At 30.8% G+C, this 13,042-nt stretch overlaps 2 pseudogenes; both read left to right on the top strand.

The window, feature by feature from the left end:
- The first annotated feature begins 5,679 nt into the window (after positions 1-5,679).
- LOC129289275 (galactoside 2-alpha-L-fucosyltransferase-like) lies at positions 5,680-7,900 on the top strand (annotated as a pseudogene).
- Positions 7,901-10,863: 2,963 nt separating this feature from the next.
- LOC129289648 (putative receptor-like protein kinase At1g80870) lies at positions 10,864-12,942 on the top strand (annotated as a pseudogene).
- The last annotated feature ends 100 nt before the right edge of the window (positions 12,943-13,042 follow it).

Genomic DNA, 13,042 nt, shown 5'->3' with positions numbered 1-13,042 from the left:
TATAGATGGTTCTATCTTCAACAATAGAGCTGCTTCTTATGCTGGACTCATCCGTGATGACCAAGGTAATTGGATAAAAGGATTTACTAAAAAGCTTGGTTATCACCCTAGCACAGTTGCAGAACTTTTTTGGTGCACTTGAAGGTCTTATTCTTTGCTGGAGAAGCAATTTCACAAGCAAGTTAGTGTTCACTCTAATTCATTAGAAGATCTAGCGCTTATTCAATCTGAATACAATCCAATCATCTTCTCAGTTCTGCAATAGAAGAGATTAGATGCCTCGCCATGAAGGATTGGGTTATCACCTTCAACCATGCATTTAGAGAATTTAATAAATATGTAGATTGGCTTGCTTGACATACCACAAGGAATAATTCTGATACTTTAATTTTAACATTCCCCCTCAGGATGTTGTCTTTTTATGGGACTTAACTTGACTTAATTCCTTTCCTTTACACGGCTTGCCGTGGCCTTGTAATTCAATAAAAAAAAAGTCAAATCAATCTATTCGTTCTCGATTTGCCTCATTGAACAAATTTTTTATATGATATTTTATTTTTTCAGCAAAATAATAATTTTCAGAAGTATTTAATGATATTTTTAATTATTCTGTATTAAATGAAAATATTATTATATTAGGGGAAAATAAAGGGTTAATTAAAATATTATTTTAGTTCAAAATTTTTAATTTTAAATATAATTATTAGAATTAATTATTTTTTTTAAATTGTATGAGTTGGTTAAAATTTATTTTTATTTAAAAACTAAGGGAGTAGCTATTAGCCATATGTTATTTTATATCTACTATTGTTTTAATTATTGTGGAGGGAAATTTGACCACTGTATTGTAGAAAAAAAATTACCAATATGCTACGCTGTTAAAACTGTTTCCCTGAATATTACTTCTCCTCCGTTAAAAAATATGAAATATTTTTATTTTTTTAAGATGTATCATTATTTTTTTTAAAAGTACCTCTATTAAATAAATCACTTTATATATATATATATATATATATTTCAAGGTATAATATTCTATTAATAGGGATAAAATATAAAAAAATAATGTTTATTTAAGATAAGTAACTATTTTATTTGGAAATGATATTTAGTTAAAAATACCTTATATTTTTTTAATAGAGGAAGTATAAATTTAAAACTTGATTTCAATCAAACAGAGTTTTAAATTTTTTTAAACATAAAAGTACAAAACTCACTCTCTATTAGACCGAGTTCAATACTTGTGCTTTTTTTTAAAAAAAAAATTGATGTGACAGACATGCTAGGTTATTTCTATTGCCTATCACCACCCCACCTTAATAATGATTGCACTCTATAGTTTTTAGAGATGGAAAATAGGCAAGTCTGGCTCATATGGACTACACCCCTCAAGAATTCAAGCTATAAGCTAGAGATGACTACTCCATAACTATCATTTTTTGAAACCCAACTTTTATTCAAAGAGCCCAAAATTGAGCCTATAAGCCAGCTATTATTATTTTTATTTTTTAAAAATTAAAATATTTCATATTTTTTAAAAATACAAGGTATAATATTCATCAAAATAAAACAGGTATAAAAGGGCCACCTAATTATAGATCCTTTTTAGGACTTATCAGGCTCAGGCTTCAAACCCAAACTTGTATAAAAATGTTTAAATAACGGTTCGTCAAGTTTAACTCTTACTCACAACTCTAATAGGTTTCCTCCCTCACTGTGGGTTGCTCCTCCCTTCTCTTGCGTGGACTGAGTTCCCTTTAAATGAAGGAAAGGAAACCTATTATAGTTAGGAATAACGATAAGAGCACCTCTCCTTCCTCTTGTGTGGACCAAGTTCTCTTCAGAATGAAGGAAAGGAAACCTATTAAAGTCAAGAATAAAAGCCAAACTTGGCAGGCCATCATTTACACTCATTTTTTATAAAGGTTTTAGCTTGAAAAATTACATTTTTATAAGAAAATTGAATTTTGAAGCATCCAAGGTTAGGGTGGCCCTTTTGGCTCATTTTGTTATTTTGGTGAGTGAACATTAAACTTGTATTTTTAAAAAATAAAATATTATAATAGAAATTTTAATTTTTAAAAATTAAAAATTAAAAATAATAAAAGCGGGCTTATGAGCTTGGTTTTGAGCCATTTAAATAAAGTGGTTTTATAAAATGATAGATTATGGGATAATCAAACTTATGGTCTTGAGCTATTGAGGGTCAAGCCTATATGAGCCAGATTGGTTTATTTCTCATATCTAGAAACTATGGAGTGCAATAATCTATTAGGGGGAATAGTGGTAAACAATACTATAAGGTATGACATGCTATGGACTATAGGGTGTGACAGGCTATGGATTATAAGGTGTGACACCATAGCCTGTCATGCTTGTCACATCAAGTTTTTTAATAAAAAAATTTAAATATTGAACTCGATTTGATAGAGATTGAGATTTGTCATGTTTAAAAAAAAATTTAAAACTTGATCTAATTCAACCAACTTTTAAATTATAATATGTAGGAAAATAATTTTAAAAAGATAACAATATTAGTATTTTTTTTTATAGCATTGTGGTCAAATTGCCCATATATGAGTCCAAAAATTTTGAATTTATTTTCTTACAGAATAAATTTCTTGTTTTGGGCTCGACAATCTCAAGCTATCGTTGAAGATTACAATGCATTCGTCCTGCCTAATAGCTGTATTATTAAAACCAAAACTTTTTAATCCCCTTCTTATAAGTATTTTATAGTTTATAACACAGTCTAATTTTTTTTTATAAATCAAATCTGGTAAAAAATCTCTGGTAATATAACATGATAATATTTGTGTGAGATTTGGATTTAGATTCAATAAATAGTCTAAGTATGCTCATTAAATAAATGTTGTAATTACAATCATTTGATTTCATTAGTACTTAAAAATTATTAAGATACATTTCCTTTCAAAATTTTAAAATAATTCTCACAATCAAAACACTCATTTCATATGGTCTCCACTTCAAAAATTCAAAATTTGGTACTTTCTAAATATCACATATATGATAAAATTTTTTATTATTGTTCGATTAAATTAAATAATTATTATTGTATCATGTGAAATACTATTAAATGAGTGTACTTAAGTCACTTATCAAATTTAAATCCATGTGATTTATCCTTTCATCATGATCTTCGAGAATCCCGAGATTAAAAGAATGTAATAATCCCCCCCTCCCAACCCAAACATTTTTAAGAAAAAATGAGTCAAAAATAATTTGGAATAACTTATGTTTTAAATTGGTTACCAGCGGTTTCTGAATGTTTCGAGTGTACATACATAATGTTCGAAATTTCTGCATTTACAGCGAGACTTTGATTCCCCTACTAGTACTCATTCGGGAAACTCCATAGTGTCCGGAAACGTTTAAGGAAACATATCATTGTTTCGTTATTACCATCTTGTGTATTCCGTTTGTTAAAAAATATAATATATTTTTAATAGAATCTCACCTCTTAATAAAGTAATTACCTGCTTTCAAATTAATTTTATTTTTTTATATTTATTTCTATTAAATATCTATAATAAATATAAAGTCATTATCATAGGGATACTTTAAAAAAAAAAGACAATGATTATACTTTGAAAGACTAAAAATACCTTATATTTTTAAACATCTAACTTTTTAAAAAGAATATCTTATATTTTTAAACGGAAGGAGTATGTATATACCTATGTTTCTCTGTGACTAGTTGAATATTTTAAAGTTTGTTGAAGACAACCTTGTCTTTCACTGCAAGGTATTATTTTTCCTCTGTTTTTTATATTTAACTCATAGGCATTGTTTGATTACTAGAAGAAATAAAATGATGTGTGTTGGTGTGTGTGTGTAATAGATTAAAATAAGATTATAATAGAGTCAATAATTTTGATCGAACTTGATGAGTTAGTTTGAATAATCTCAAAAAAGGTTAAGGTTAAGCTTAACACTTAAAAAAATCAATATTTCGGGCTTATTCGGGTTATCCAAATAAATTCAAATACCCAAATAAAATTTATATTTTTTAAAAAATATATAAATATATAAAAATATTAGAATTTTTTAAGTTTTATATCATTTTATACTAAAATATCATATTTTGAGTGCACTATTATAAGTATTTTTTTTAAAAAATTAAAAATATTTATATTGTAATATTTTTTATTATTTTTAATCTATAAATATCTCAAAATAATATTTAAATTATATTTTAATATTTATTTTTTAATTTTAAGACCCACATATTTTTTTTAAAAAAATTTGAGTAAAAATATTTTCTATATTTTTTATAAAATGAAAGAATTAATTTTAGAGAAAAAATTAAAAAAATAAAAATAATCTTAAAAATGAAATTCAAGTATTCAAGCCTCCCAAAGCTTGAAGAAATTTGGAATCGAGCTTGGCCAATCAAACTTTTTAGAAAGTTGGGTCGGGCTTATTTAAGCTGCCTAATAAACATGGCCTGCTCGAATTCTTGATTTTAGATTATAAAATAATAAAGATATATAGTGAGAATTATAAAGAGGTGAGAGCAACAGAATGATGGATGGGTGCAAATGGAGATTCACGACCTTATTCATGTCAATCACCATTCCTATTTCTTTTATCGCCTCATGGCTTTTATTGTTTTTTTTTTTAATTATCATCACTTCTTCTGTCAATTTATAATTTTATTTTTTAGTTTAATTCGTTCTTTATCAATCCATTTTATTTTATTTTTCAAACAAGTATGCACTCTATTAACTTTTTGCTGCTCAAACCAGAAGACATTGGCTTCATCATGAATCTGGTACAATAGCAATACAATAACCTCATCTGAAACATCATCTGGTATTAAATATATATATATATAATCAATACATATAGAAGCATAGCGTGTGAGTGATAGAAGCTTACAGATATTGGGGAAAAGATTCTGAATTGTATTTTTTAAAACTATTTATCTTTTATAGTGAAATATTTATTTAAGTGTCATATCTTTTTTTTTTCTTGGTGAATAAGTGTCATATCCTTTAATGAAATTATTTAATTAATTTTTATGTGCATTTTTTAAATCTTTCTCAATTCAATTGTTAGGTAAAAACATGATTACTAAATAAGTGGCATTGTAATTTTTTAAAAAAAAATTGAATAGAAAATGGCTTTAACTCCTGGACACCACCGGCACATGATTCAGAACCTTGTGAAAATTGTTTCAAATTTGTGAAAAAGGTAAATTAATTATCAAAAAAAAAAGAATAATAAATAACCATTATTATTCTTTTCTATATGTATGCATGTGTGTGTTGTGTGTATGTATATATAGTATGTGCATTTAAAACATAAGAGAATATTGTTATTATAGAAACAGAAATATTCACATAAAATTTATGAATCAAATCTTCAATCATAATAAATTATAATTAATATAAGATATTTACCATCTCACCTTTTAATATTCCACAACAATTTTTTAATGGTTGAGAAAGCCGGCGTTTTGTTTCATTGAGAGTGCAGATATGCAGTATGCTTCTTTGTTCTTGTTATTAGATAACTGTTTTTTTTTTTTTTTGTTTTGTTTAACTTTGGCTTCAATTTTGGACGCTGATTGATTATGTGCTTGTTGGTAATGTCAAAGGGGTTTGGTCTGATTTCCGCCATTAAAGCTTGGTTCTGAGCGTCAGAAGAGCAGCCACGATGGACGACAACAACAACAAGATGGTGGGAACGAGCTTCAACAGATTCACGACATGCTCTGCTTTGTTTGCCATGGCTTTCTCTTTACTGCTCATAATTACATTATTAATGTATCAGAACTCAACGTTCTATCTTTCTGATCTGGGGTTTCTCAAAAGACATCCCAGGAAGAAGACGACCTCACAACCTCACAACCAATACATCAGATATTAATGGAACCTCCTCAGAGGTATTTACAATACCTTTCCCCTTTCTTTCCTTTTTTCCTTTTTCCTCATTTTTGATCCAAGCTCACACACTTTATCCTTAATGAACTTGTAGAAGTCAAGGGTTTGCCAGGAAAATCTCAATATTACAGCAACAAAAGACATAGCTTATCAGAATCTTACAGAGTCAGATGAAGGTAATACAACTTTATTACCAAAAAAAAAAAAAAAGGCAAGGGAAAATACAACAGGTCCCTATATTTTAATTGTTTTTTGTTTTTTAATCCTCATAATTTTATTTTGTTGTTCCTATTCCTTTTAATTTGATCAGCCTATAATGTTTGTCTGTATAGTTTTAAAAATGCACTTAAGAACCATGACCCAAGTTAAGTACACAAAAGTGAAATTAACTTTGTTAGTGTTAGGTCATGGTCCTTGCATGCATGGTGGTAGCATTCTATCTTGCTAACTTGTATCTAGTTTCTTCAAAATTTATAGGATTGAATTCTTCATGCTCAAGATTCACAAATGCTTCAATCTCACCTGTCAAAAATGTCACTCAGAGACTTTATGGTGGGCTTCAAGCTTCTGGTTTTGATGAAGCATCATGCATAAGCAGGTTTCAGTAAAACCCTCTTCATATCTCATTTCCAAACTACGCAATTATGAAAAAATCACAGAAAATGTGGACCATGGACCAGATATTACAACAGAACCATGAAAAAAGCTTCTAAGGTCTAAGAAAAACAGTGAGGATACCACGTGTAAGTACCTTGTTTGGACACCTGCAAATGGCTTAGGTAATAGAATCATAAGCATGGCTGCTTCATTTGTTTATGCTGTACTCACAGACAGAGTCCTACTTGTGAAATTTGAAAATGACATGATGGGTTTGTTCTGTGAGCCATTTCTGAATTCAACTTGGGTATTTTCAAAAGATTCTCCTTTTTGGAATCCTAAGCATGTTGAAACATATGAAAACATGTTGGCTAAGAACAGTTCACCATCAGTTCTATATCTGAATCTCCAACACACCAGAGATGATCCTGAGAAAGTTTTTCCACTGTGATCATAATCAAAAGCTTGTTCAAAAAGTCCTCTTTTGATTTTGCAAACAGACCAGTACTTTGTCCCTTCTCTGTCCATGATCCCATCCTTTAACCTTGAGATGCACAAATGTTTCCAGAGAGAGACACTGTGTTTCACCATGTAGGAAATTACCTTTTTCACCCTTCAAATGAGGCTTGGGGACAAAAAGCAGATTCTATGATGCATACTTAGCAAAAGCAGATGAGAAAATTGGCCTTCAAATTAGGCTATTCACTCCTGATTCCACCCCACATGAAGCAGTTATGGATCTACTCTTAAGTTGCACCTTGCAGCACAAGTTGCTCCCGGAATTAGACAAGAAAAATTCGGCGGCTTCGACTTCAACCCATGAAGACCCAAGTTTAAAGGTTGTTCTAGTTGCATCGCTATTTCCTGAATTTGGTGAGAAATGAGAATTATGTATTTGACGGAACCAACCATTACAGGAGAAGTGGTAGGAGTACATTCAACCAAGTCACGAAGGGAGTCAAAAGTCCATAACAATTTGCATAACATGAAGGCATGGACTGATATGTACCTTTTGAGTCTTTGTGATGTTTGGTGACTACTTCTTTATCTACTTTTGGGTATGTGGCTCAAGGTTTGGGAGGATTGAAGCCATGGCTTCTTCATAGGCTAGTCGGAAATAGGACTCTTCATCCCAATCCACCTTGTCAAAGGGACTTCTCTATGGAGCCTTGTTATCACATTCCTCCTAAGCATAATTGTGAAGGAAAGGCTATCAAGATTTTTAGTTCTTCTTTCCCTTACATGAGGTCATGTTTGGATTATTCCTCTGGAGTAAAGTTGGTTAATGTTTCTGTGTAGTTAGTTAGTCACGACTATTCAACAAACCTTTTAATGTGCTCATTGTATTTATGTTGAACCCAATCAATATATATATTTTGAAACACACAAGTTCCTTACATGTGGATTCTTTACTTTATTTTTTTCGGACAATTTTTTTTTATGAGTTGGACCCCAATAACTCATTATACTTAGGACATACCTTTAAGTTCAACAGCATTACAAAAAACCTTACCAACAATGTTCTCATATCATTATGATAAATTATGAGCTAAATCTTTATTAACTTAATGTCCATTCAAGCAACTTACTTTTGACTTTTAAAAAGGTACTTTATAATAACTTTCTGAAAATTAAAAGTTGTTTAGCTACTAAATTTGGATATAAAGATACACATCACCTTTAGAAAGTTCATTTGAAAAGCCTTAGAAAGTGAATTTGCTCGAGGTAAACATTGCTTTTGAAACTAACTGTGAGCATTGGGATTGGGCATTCAATGAGGGAGTTAAAATATGCATTTAACTTTTGATTTTATCATGCCACTCCTCGAGTCAGATGCTTTTATTAATGTATATTGAATTATTTATACAATTTTTTGTCCAATATTTTAACTTTTATGCTATTCAAAATTTTATCACAGATATTTTTCAATCATTAATAATATTGCATTTGTGTAGAAAAAATTATAAATGATAAAAATCAATTTCCTTTCTATTAGTAATAATATATTCAAAAACATTTTAAATTATATGAAATTCAAATATATTTTAATTTACCAAACTTGATTTTTGAAAAAATATCTCAAAATATAAATTTTATTATAATTACTGACTTTCACTAATTTATTTTTGTTAAATGAATTTTTAACAAATCGATTTGTAATCAAACGGACACTTAACCCACCTTTACTGGCTTACCAGTGGGTTCATTTCTTGATTTATTACCTATGGATTCTTTATAAAATATTTTGTCCTCTTGATGTTGCTTCTACTTTTATCAGGATTTGTGATTTTGTTTATTGAGCCGGAAATGCAGGACTATCAGATGATCAAATGTCATTATCAATTCAAAGAGATTATTGGTCCCACTTAGTGTATATGATAAGTTAATTAAACATGTATGCCTTAGTTCTCAAGTGACCAGATTTCCTCAAAACAAAATATTTGTGAAGGCTATCCATTATTGGGACAAAGGCATCCCTCACATGGTTCGCTTTATTATTTGTTTTGGCAGTCAAGGTTCTCTATTATATTACTGAATATTTTTTGTTTCTTGCCAGAAATTACTGAACATTTTTTAAAAAAAATTAAAAATAGGAAAAATAATAAAAATTTAATTTTATTACCAACCAACACCAATATTCCATTTGAAGTATAGTCAAGTACTAAACATAAACATATCTCTCTTTGGTGTGTCATGTTTGTAAAAATCTAATTCATTTCACTAAACCTAGCCAATATGATCACTTCTCTCCTTATTCCAATCTTGGCATCTCCTAGAATGTAGGGCGTGCTTAATATTTGATTAAAAATTATAGGGAAAATCTCACTTAGGGCCTCAAAAGCATAAAAATTTGCATTTATAACCTAATAAAATTTAAAAACTCTCTGCAAACCCAAGTGCCTTGAGTGAAAATATGTTTTAATAAAAAAAAATGCATTTGCCCTCCCTTTCTCTATGAATGCACAATATGTTGTCTATAAATTCTTAACATAATGTCTTTTAATGAACAATGGTGTCAAAGAAATTGCTTAATTTAAAATGTACAAGTTCTGCAGGATGAAATAACAATAGATATCCATGAATACACATAATGTTTATAAAATCTCAACACAATGTCCTATAATGTATAGTTGGACCAGTGAAAATAGTTTAATTTAAAATGCACAAATTATACAAGATGAAAGTACAAATGAATATCTATGAATGTAATGTAATGTAATATCCTTTAATTGACAATAAAATGTCAAAGACAAATACAACTTATTTTGTTAAAATATATTTCTACTCAAGGCCCTTGAGCTGTAAAAAGTTTTTAGATTGTATTTGCTTTAAATGCAAAATCTATGCTATGAGGCCTAAGTGAGATTTTTCAAAATTATAATTGTTTGTTGGAATGTAAGTTTTTTTATTAGTTCAAATCAAATAAATATTTATTAATTTTTAAAATGATTTGATTGAACTCAAGTCACACTTTCAGGTTGTTAATAAAAAGTCAAATTCAGAAAAGCATCTGAGTAGCTCCACCGTTTATGACATTTTGGCTGAATTCTTCTTTATTATATTTTCCACCACACAAAATCCACTTGCATATTCTCTTATTCGTCTCATCTCATTATTATAAACACTTAATAGTTGGCACATATAATATACTAGCGAATTTTCTTGTAAGAAACAAGAACCATAGTTCCAGAAAACACGGGATAAAACAAAACAACTAACTAAAAGATTATAATTTTAATTTTTTTATAAACTTCCAAATTATCATTTATTAATAAGGGAGAGGAAAGAAATTTTTGTGAAATAATGAGGGATAATATTGAAATAATCATCATTAATAAAATTTTATTTTTTAAAAAACATTTTTTTATATATTTTGGGATACTAAATCACCTCAAAAAATATCTTATAAAATAAGGTGGAAGGAGTAATAAATAATTTTTTTTTCAACAAAGGAGTGTTTAGTCAATATACAAGCGTGTTTGGTTTTACATTATAAACCACTAAAACTATGATTTTGATAGAAACATGCATGAATGTATGAAAACTCTTGAAGCTAAAACCATGAAGTCAACTCTTGTCTTGTCATCTCCCATATCCCAATTCAATTAAAGAAGATTGATCTCCGTCAAACATTTAGTTTTATTTTCCAAGTCCATAAGTTCAGATGGAAAGACTTGAGTTTATTATTTTCTTAAATGGATCATGGTTGAATTCAACTGCTTTGATATTATAAACCATGAAAGCAGCCAAATTTGGATACCAGGGACCTAAGATAGGCATGAATCAGAAAAACCGGAAGGCTCATCAGCCAGTTCTTCATTCACCTTCCTTCTTCAATTCCTGTAAATAATATCTCGAATCTAAGACCCTTTGAATCTTAGAAGTAGAATCCATCTCCAACATGACTTCAAGATCCTTCCCTCCAGCTCCAAGTCACAATTTTTTCACCAAGAACATGGTTCTTTTCCTGGCTCTCACAATCTCAGCGTCTCTTGTTATTTTCTGCTCAATACTTTACTTTCTATACCATGTCTGGTACTCTGTTGTACATAGAGCTAAAACGATCCCATTTGATGCAAATTCTCCTTTGAAGCTCCAAAGATTCTCAGACAAAGAGCTCAAGCAAGCCACCAATGGCTTTCACACTGAAAACGTCATAGGCAAAGGTGGGTCTAGCACAGTTTTTAAAGGAAAGCTTAAAGATGGGAAATTTATTGCTATTAAGCGTCTAGATGCTTTGTGTTTACAAACAGAGCAAGAGTTTCAGAATGAGCTTCAGATTCTTGGTGGATTAACATCCCCTTTCCTATCGACCCTACTGGGATATTGTATGGAGGACAACCGGAGAGCTTTGGTGTTTGAATATATGCCTAAGAGAAGCTTGCAGGAGTCTCTCTTTGGAGAAAATGTCTGTTTCAGTTTAAGCTGGGAAACAAGGTTTTTTGTAATATTGGATGTTTCTAGAGCTTTGGAATTCCTGCACCTTGAATGTGATCCTCCAGTGATTCATGGGGATATTAAGCCAAGCAATGTTCTACTTGATGAAGATTACCATGCAAAGATCTCGGATTTTGGATTGTCAAGGATTAAAGTGGAGGATGGTGAATTTAGTAGGAATTTCTGTGATAAGAGTCGGGACCTATGGAAGAGCCAAGAGTTTTCAGGTAATTTAAAACTGCAGAAAGCCCAGCCACTGATACTTTGCAGGCATCTCCTTCATCCAAGTATAGTAAAGCAGGTTATAATGTTGGAGCTTTGAACTTGGATTCGGTGAATTCTAGTGCCTTCATCAGTGAAAATGAAGTGAGGACAAGTGCTGTCAAGGGGAAGGAAATCTCAAGTTTGTACATTGGTGGGGACGATTGGGATAACAACTTTGTTCCTTATGATGGTGACTTTTCCAGCATTGATCATGGTAAGGAGTTAAATGTTAATGCTTCATCAGTAGATGAAGAAAAGCCAGGTGAAAAACCATGGGGTAAAGATTGGTGGTGGAGGCAGGATGAAAGTTCAGAATTATGCAGTAAAGATTATGTCATGGAGTGGATAGGGAGTCAGATTTATCCACCAAACACTAATTGGGATGAAGAGAAGAACATTCCTGAGAAAACAGAACTGGAAAATCCAAATCCAACAGATAAACCCGATGATGTAAATGGATCACAATTTCAAGCAATGAGCACAAAAGATGCTGACACTGGCGCTGCTGAGAACAAAGAATCAGTGGAAAAGAAATATCATAAGAAGCATAGGAAGATGCAAGAGTTGTGGAAAGAAGAGAATCTGGCAGAATTAAGCAAACAGAGGCAACCTGAAAAATTTACAGACTAAGTTGAAGAAGTTTAAAGTACGACATTTTGATTTGGGTAAAAGGTTTTATTTCTTCAGATGTAAAAAACTTGGAAGGGAGGATCAGAATGGCTATGATCAAAATGGGGAGTTCAGTTTCAGAAGAGGTTGGAAAGAGAAAGGAAGCAGTCCTTCCATTGGGAGCGAGATGCGAAGCGGAGATCTTTTCAGCAGCACAGCCAGCATGAGAGGGACGCTGAGCTATGCTGCTCCAGAATATGGTGGATTTGATGGCTTCTCAACGGAGAAGACTGACATTTACAGTTTAGGAGTATTGATCCTTGTGATTGTTTCAGGAAGAAGACCATTACATATTCCTTTATCCCCACTGAAGCTTGAGAAAGCCAATCTAGTAAGCTGGTGTAAGCAATTGGCACAATCTGGTAACATTTTAGAGCTTGTAGATGAGAGGTTGAAAGAAGATTACAACAAAGAGCAAGCAAGCTTGTGCATCAACATGGCACTTTCTTGCTTACAGAAAGATCCAGAATTGAGGCCAGATATTGGGGATATTGTTAAGAATCTGAAGGGGGTTATGGTTTATGAATCATGAAGAAGACAAAAAGGTACTGCAGAATAGGTTTTTTATGTTAATATTTTTTGTTAGGCTTCATTTTTACTGTTTGTTTCATCTTGTGCTGAGTTTGAATGCACCTGTAGCGTTGAAATGTATGTTAAATGTATACTAG

The sequence above is a fragment of the Prosopis cineraria genome, unplaced genomic scaffold (genome assembly GCF_029017545.1).
Source record: "Prosopis cineraria cultivar Desert tree isolate PC_DT_omini unplaced genomic scaffold, ASM2901754v1 PC12, whole genome shotgun sequence".
In the NCBI taxonomy this organism is placed as follows: Eukaryota; Viridiplantae; Streptophyta; class Magnoliopsida; order Fabales; family Fabaceae; genus Prosopis; species Prosopis cineraria.
The sequence above is the reverse complement of the archived record's forward strand: the minus strand, read 5'-3'. Positions and strand labels throughout refer to the sequence as shown.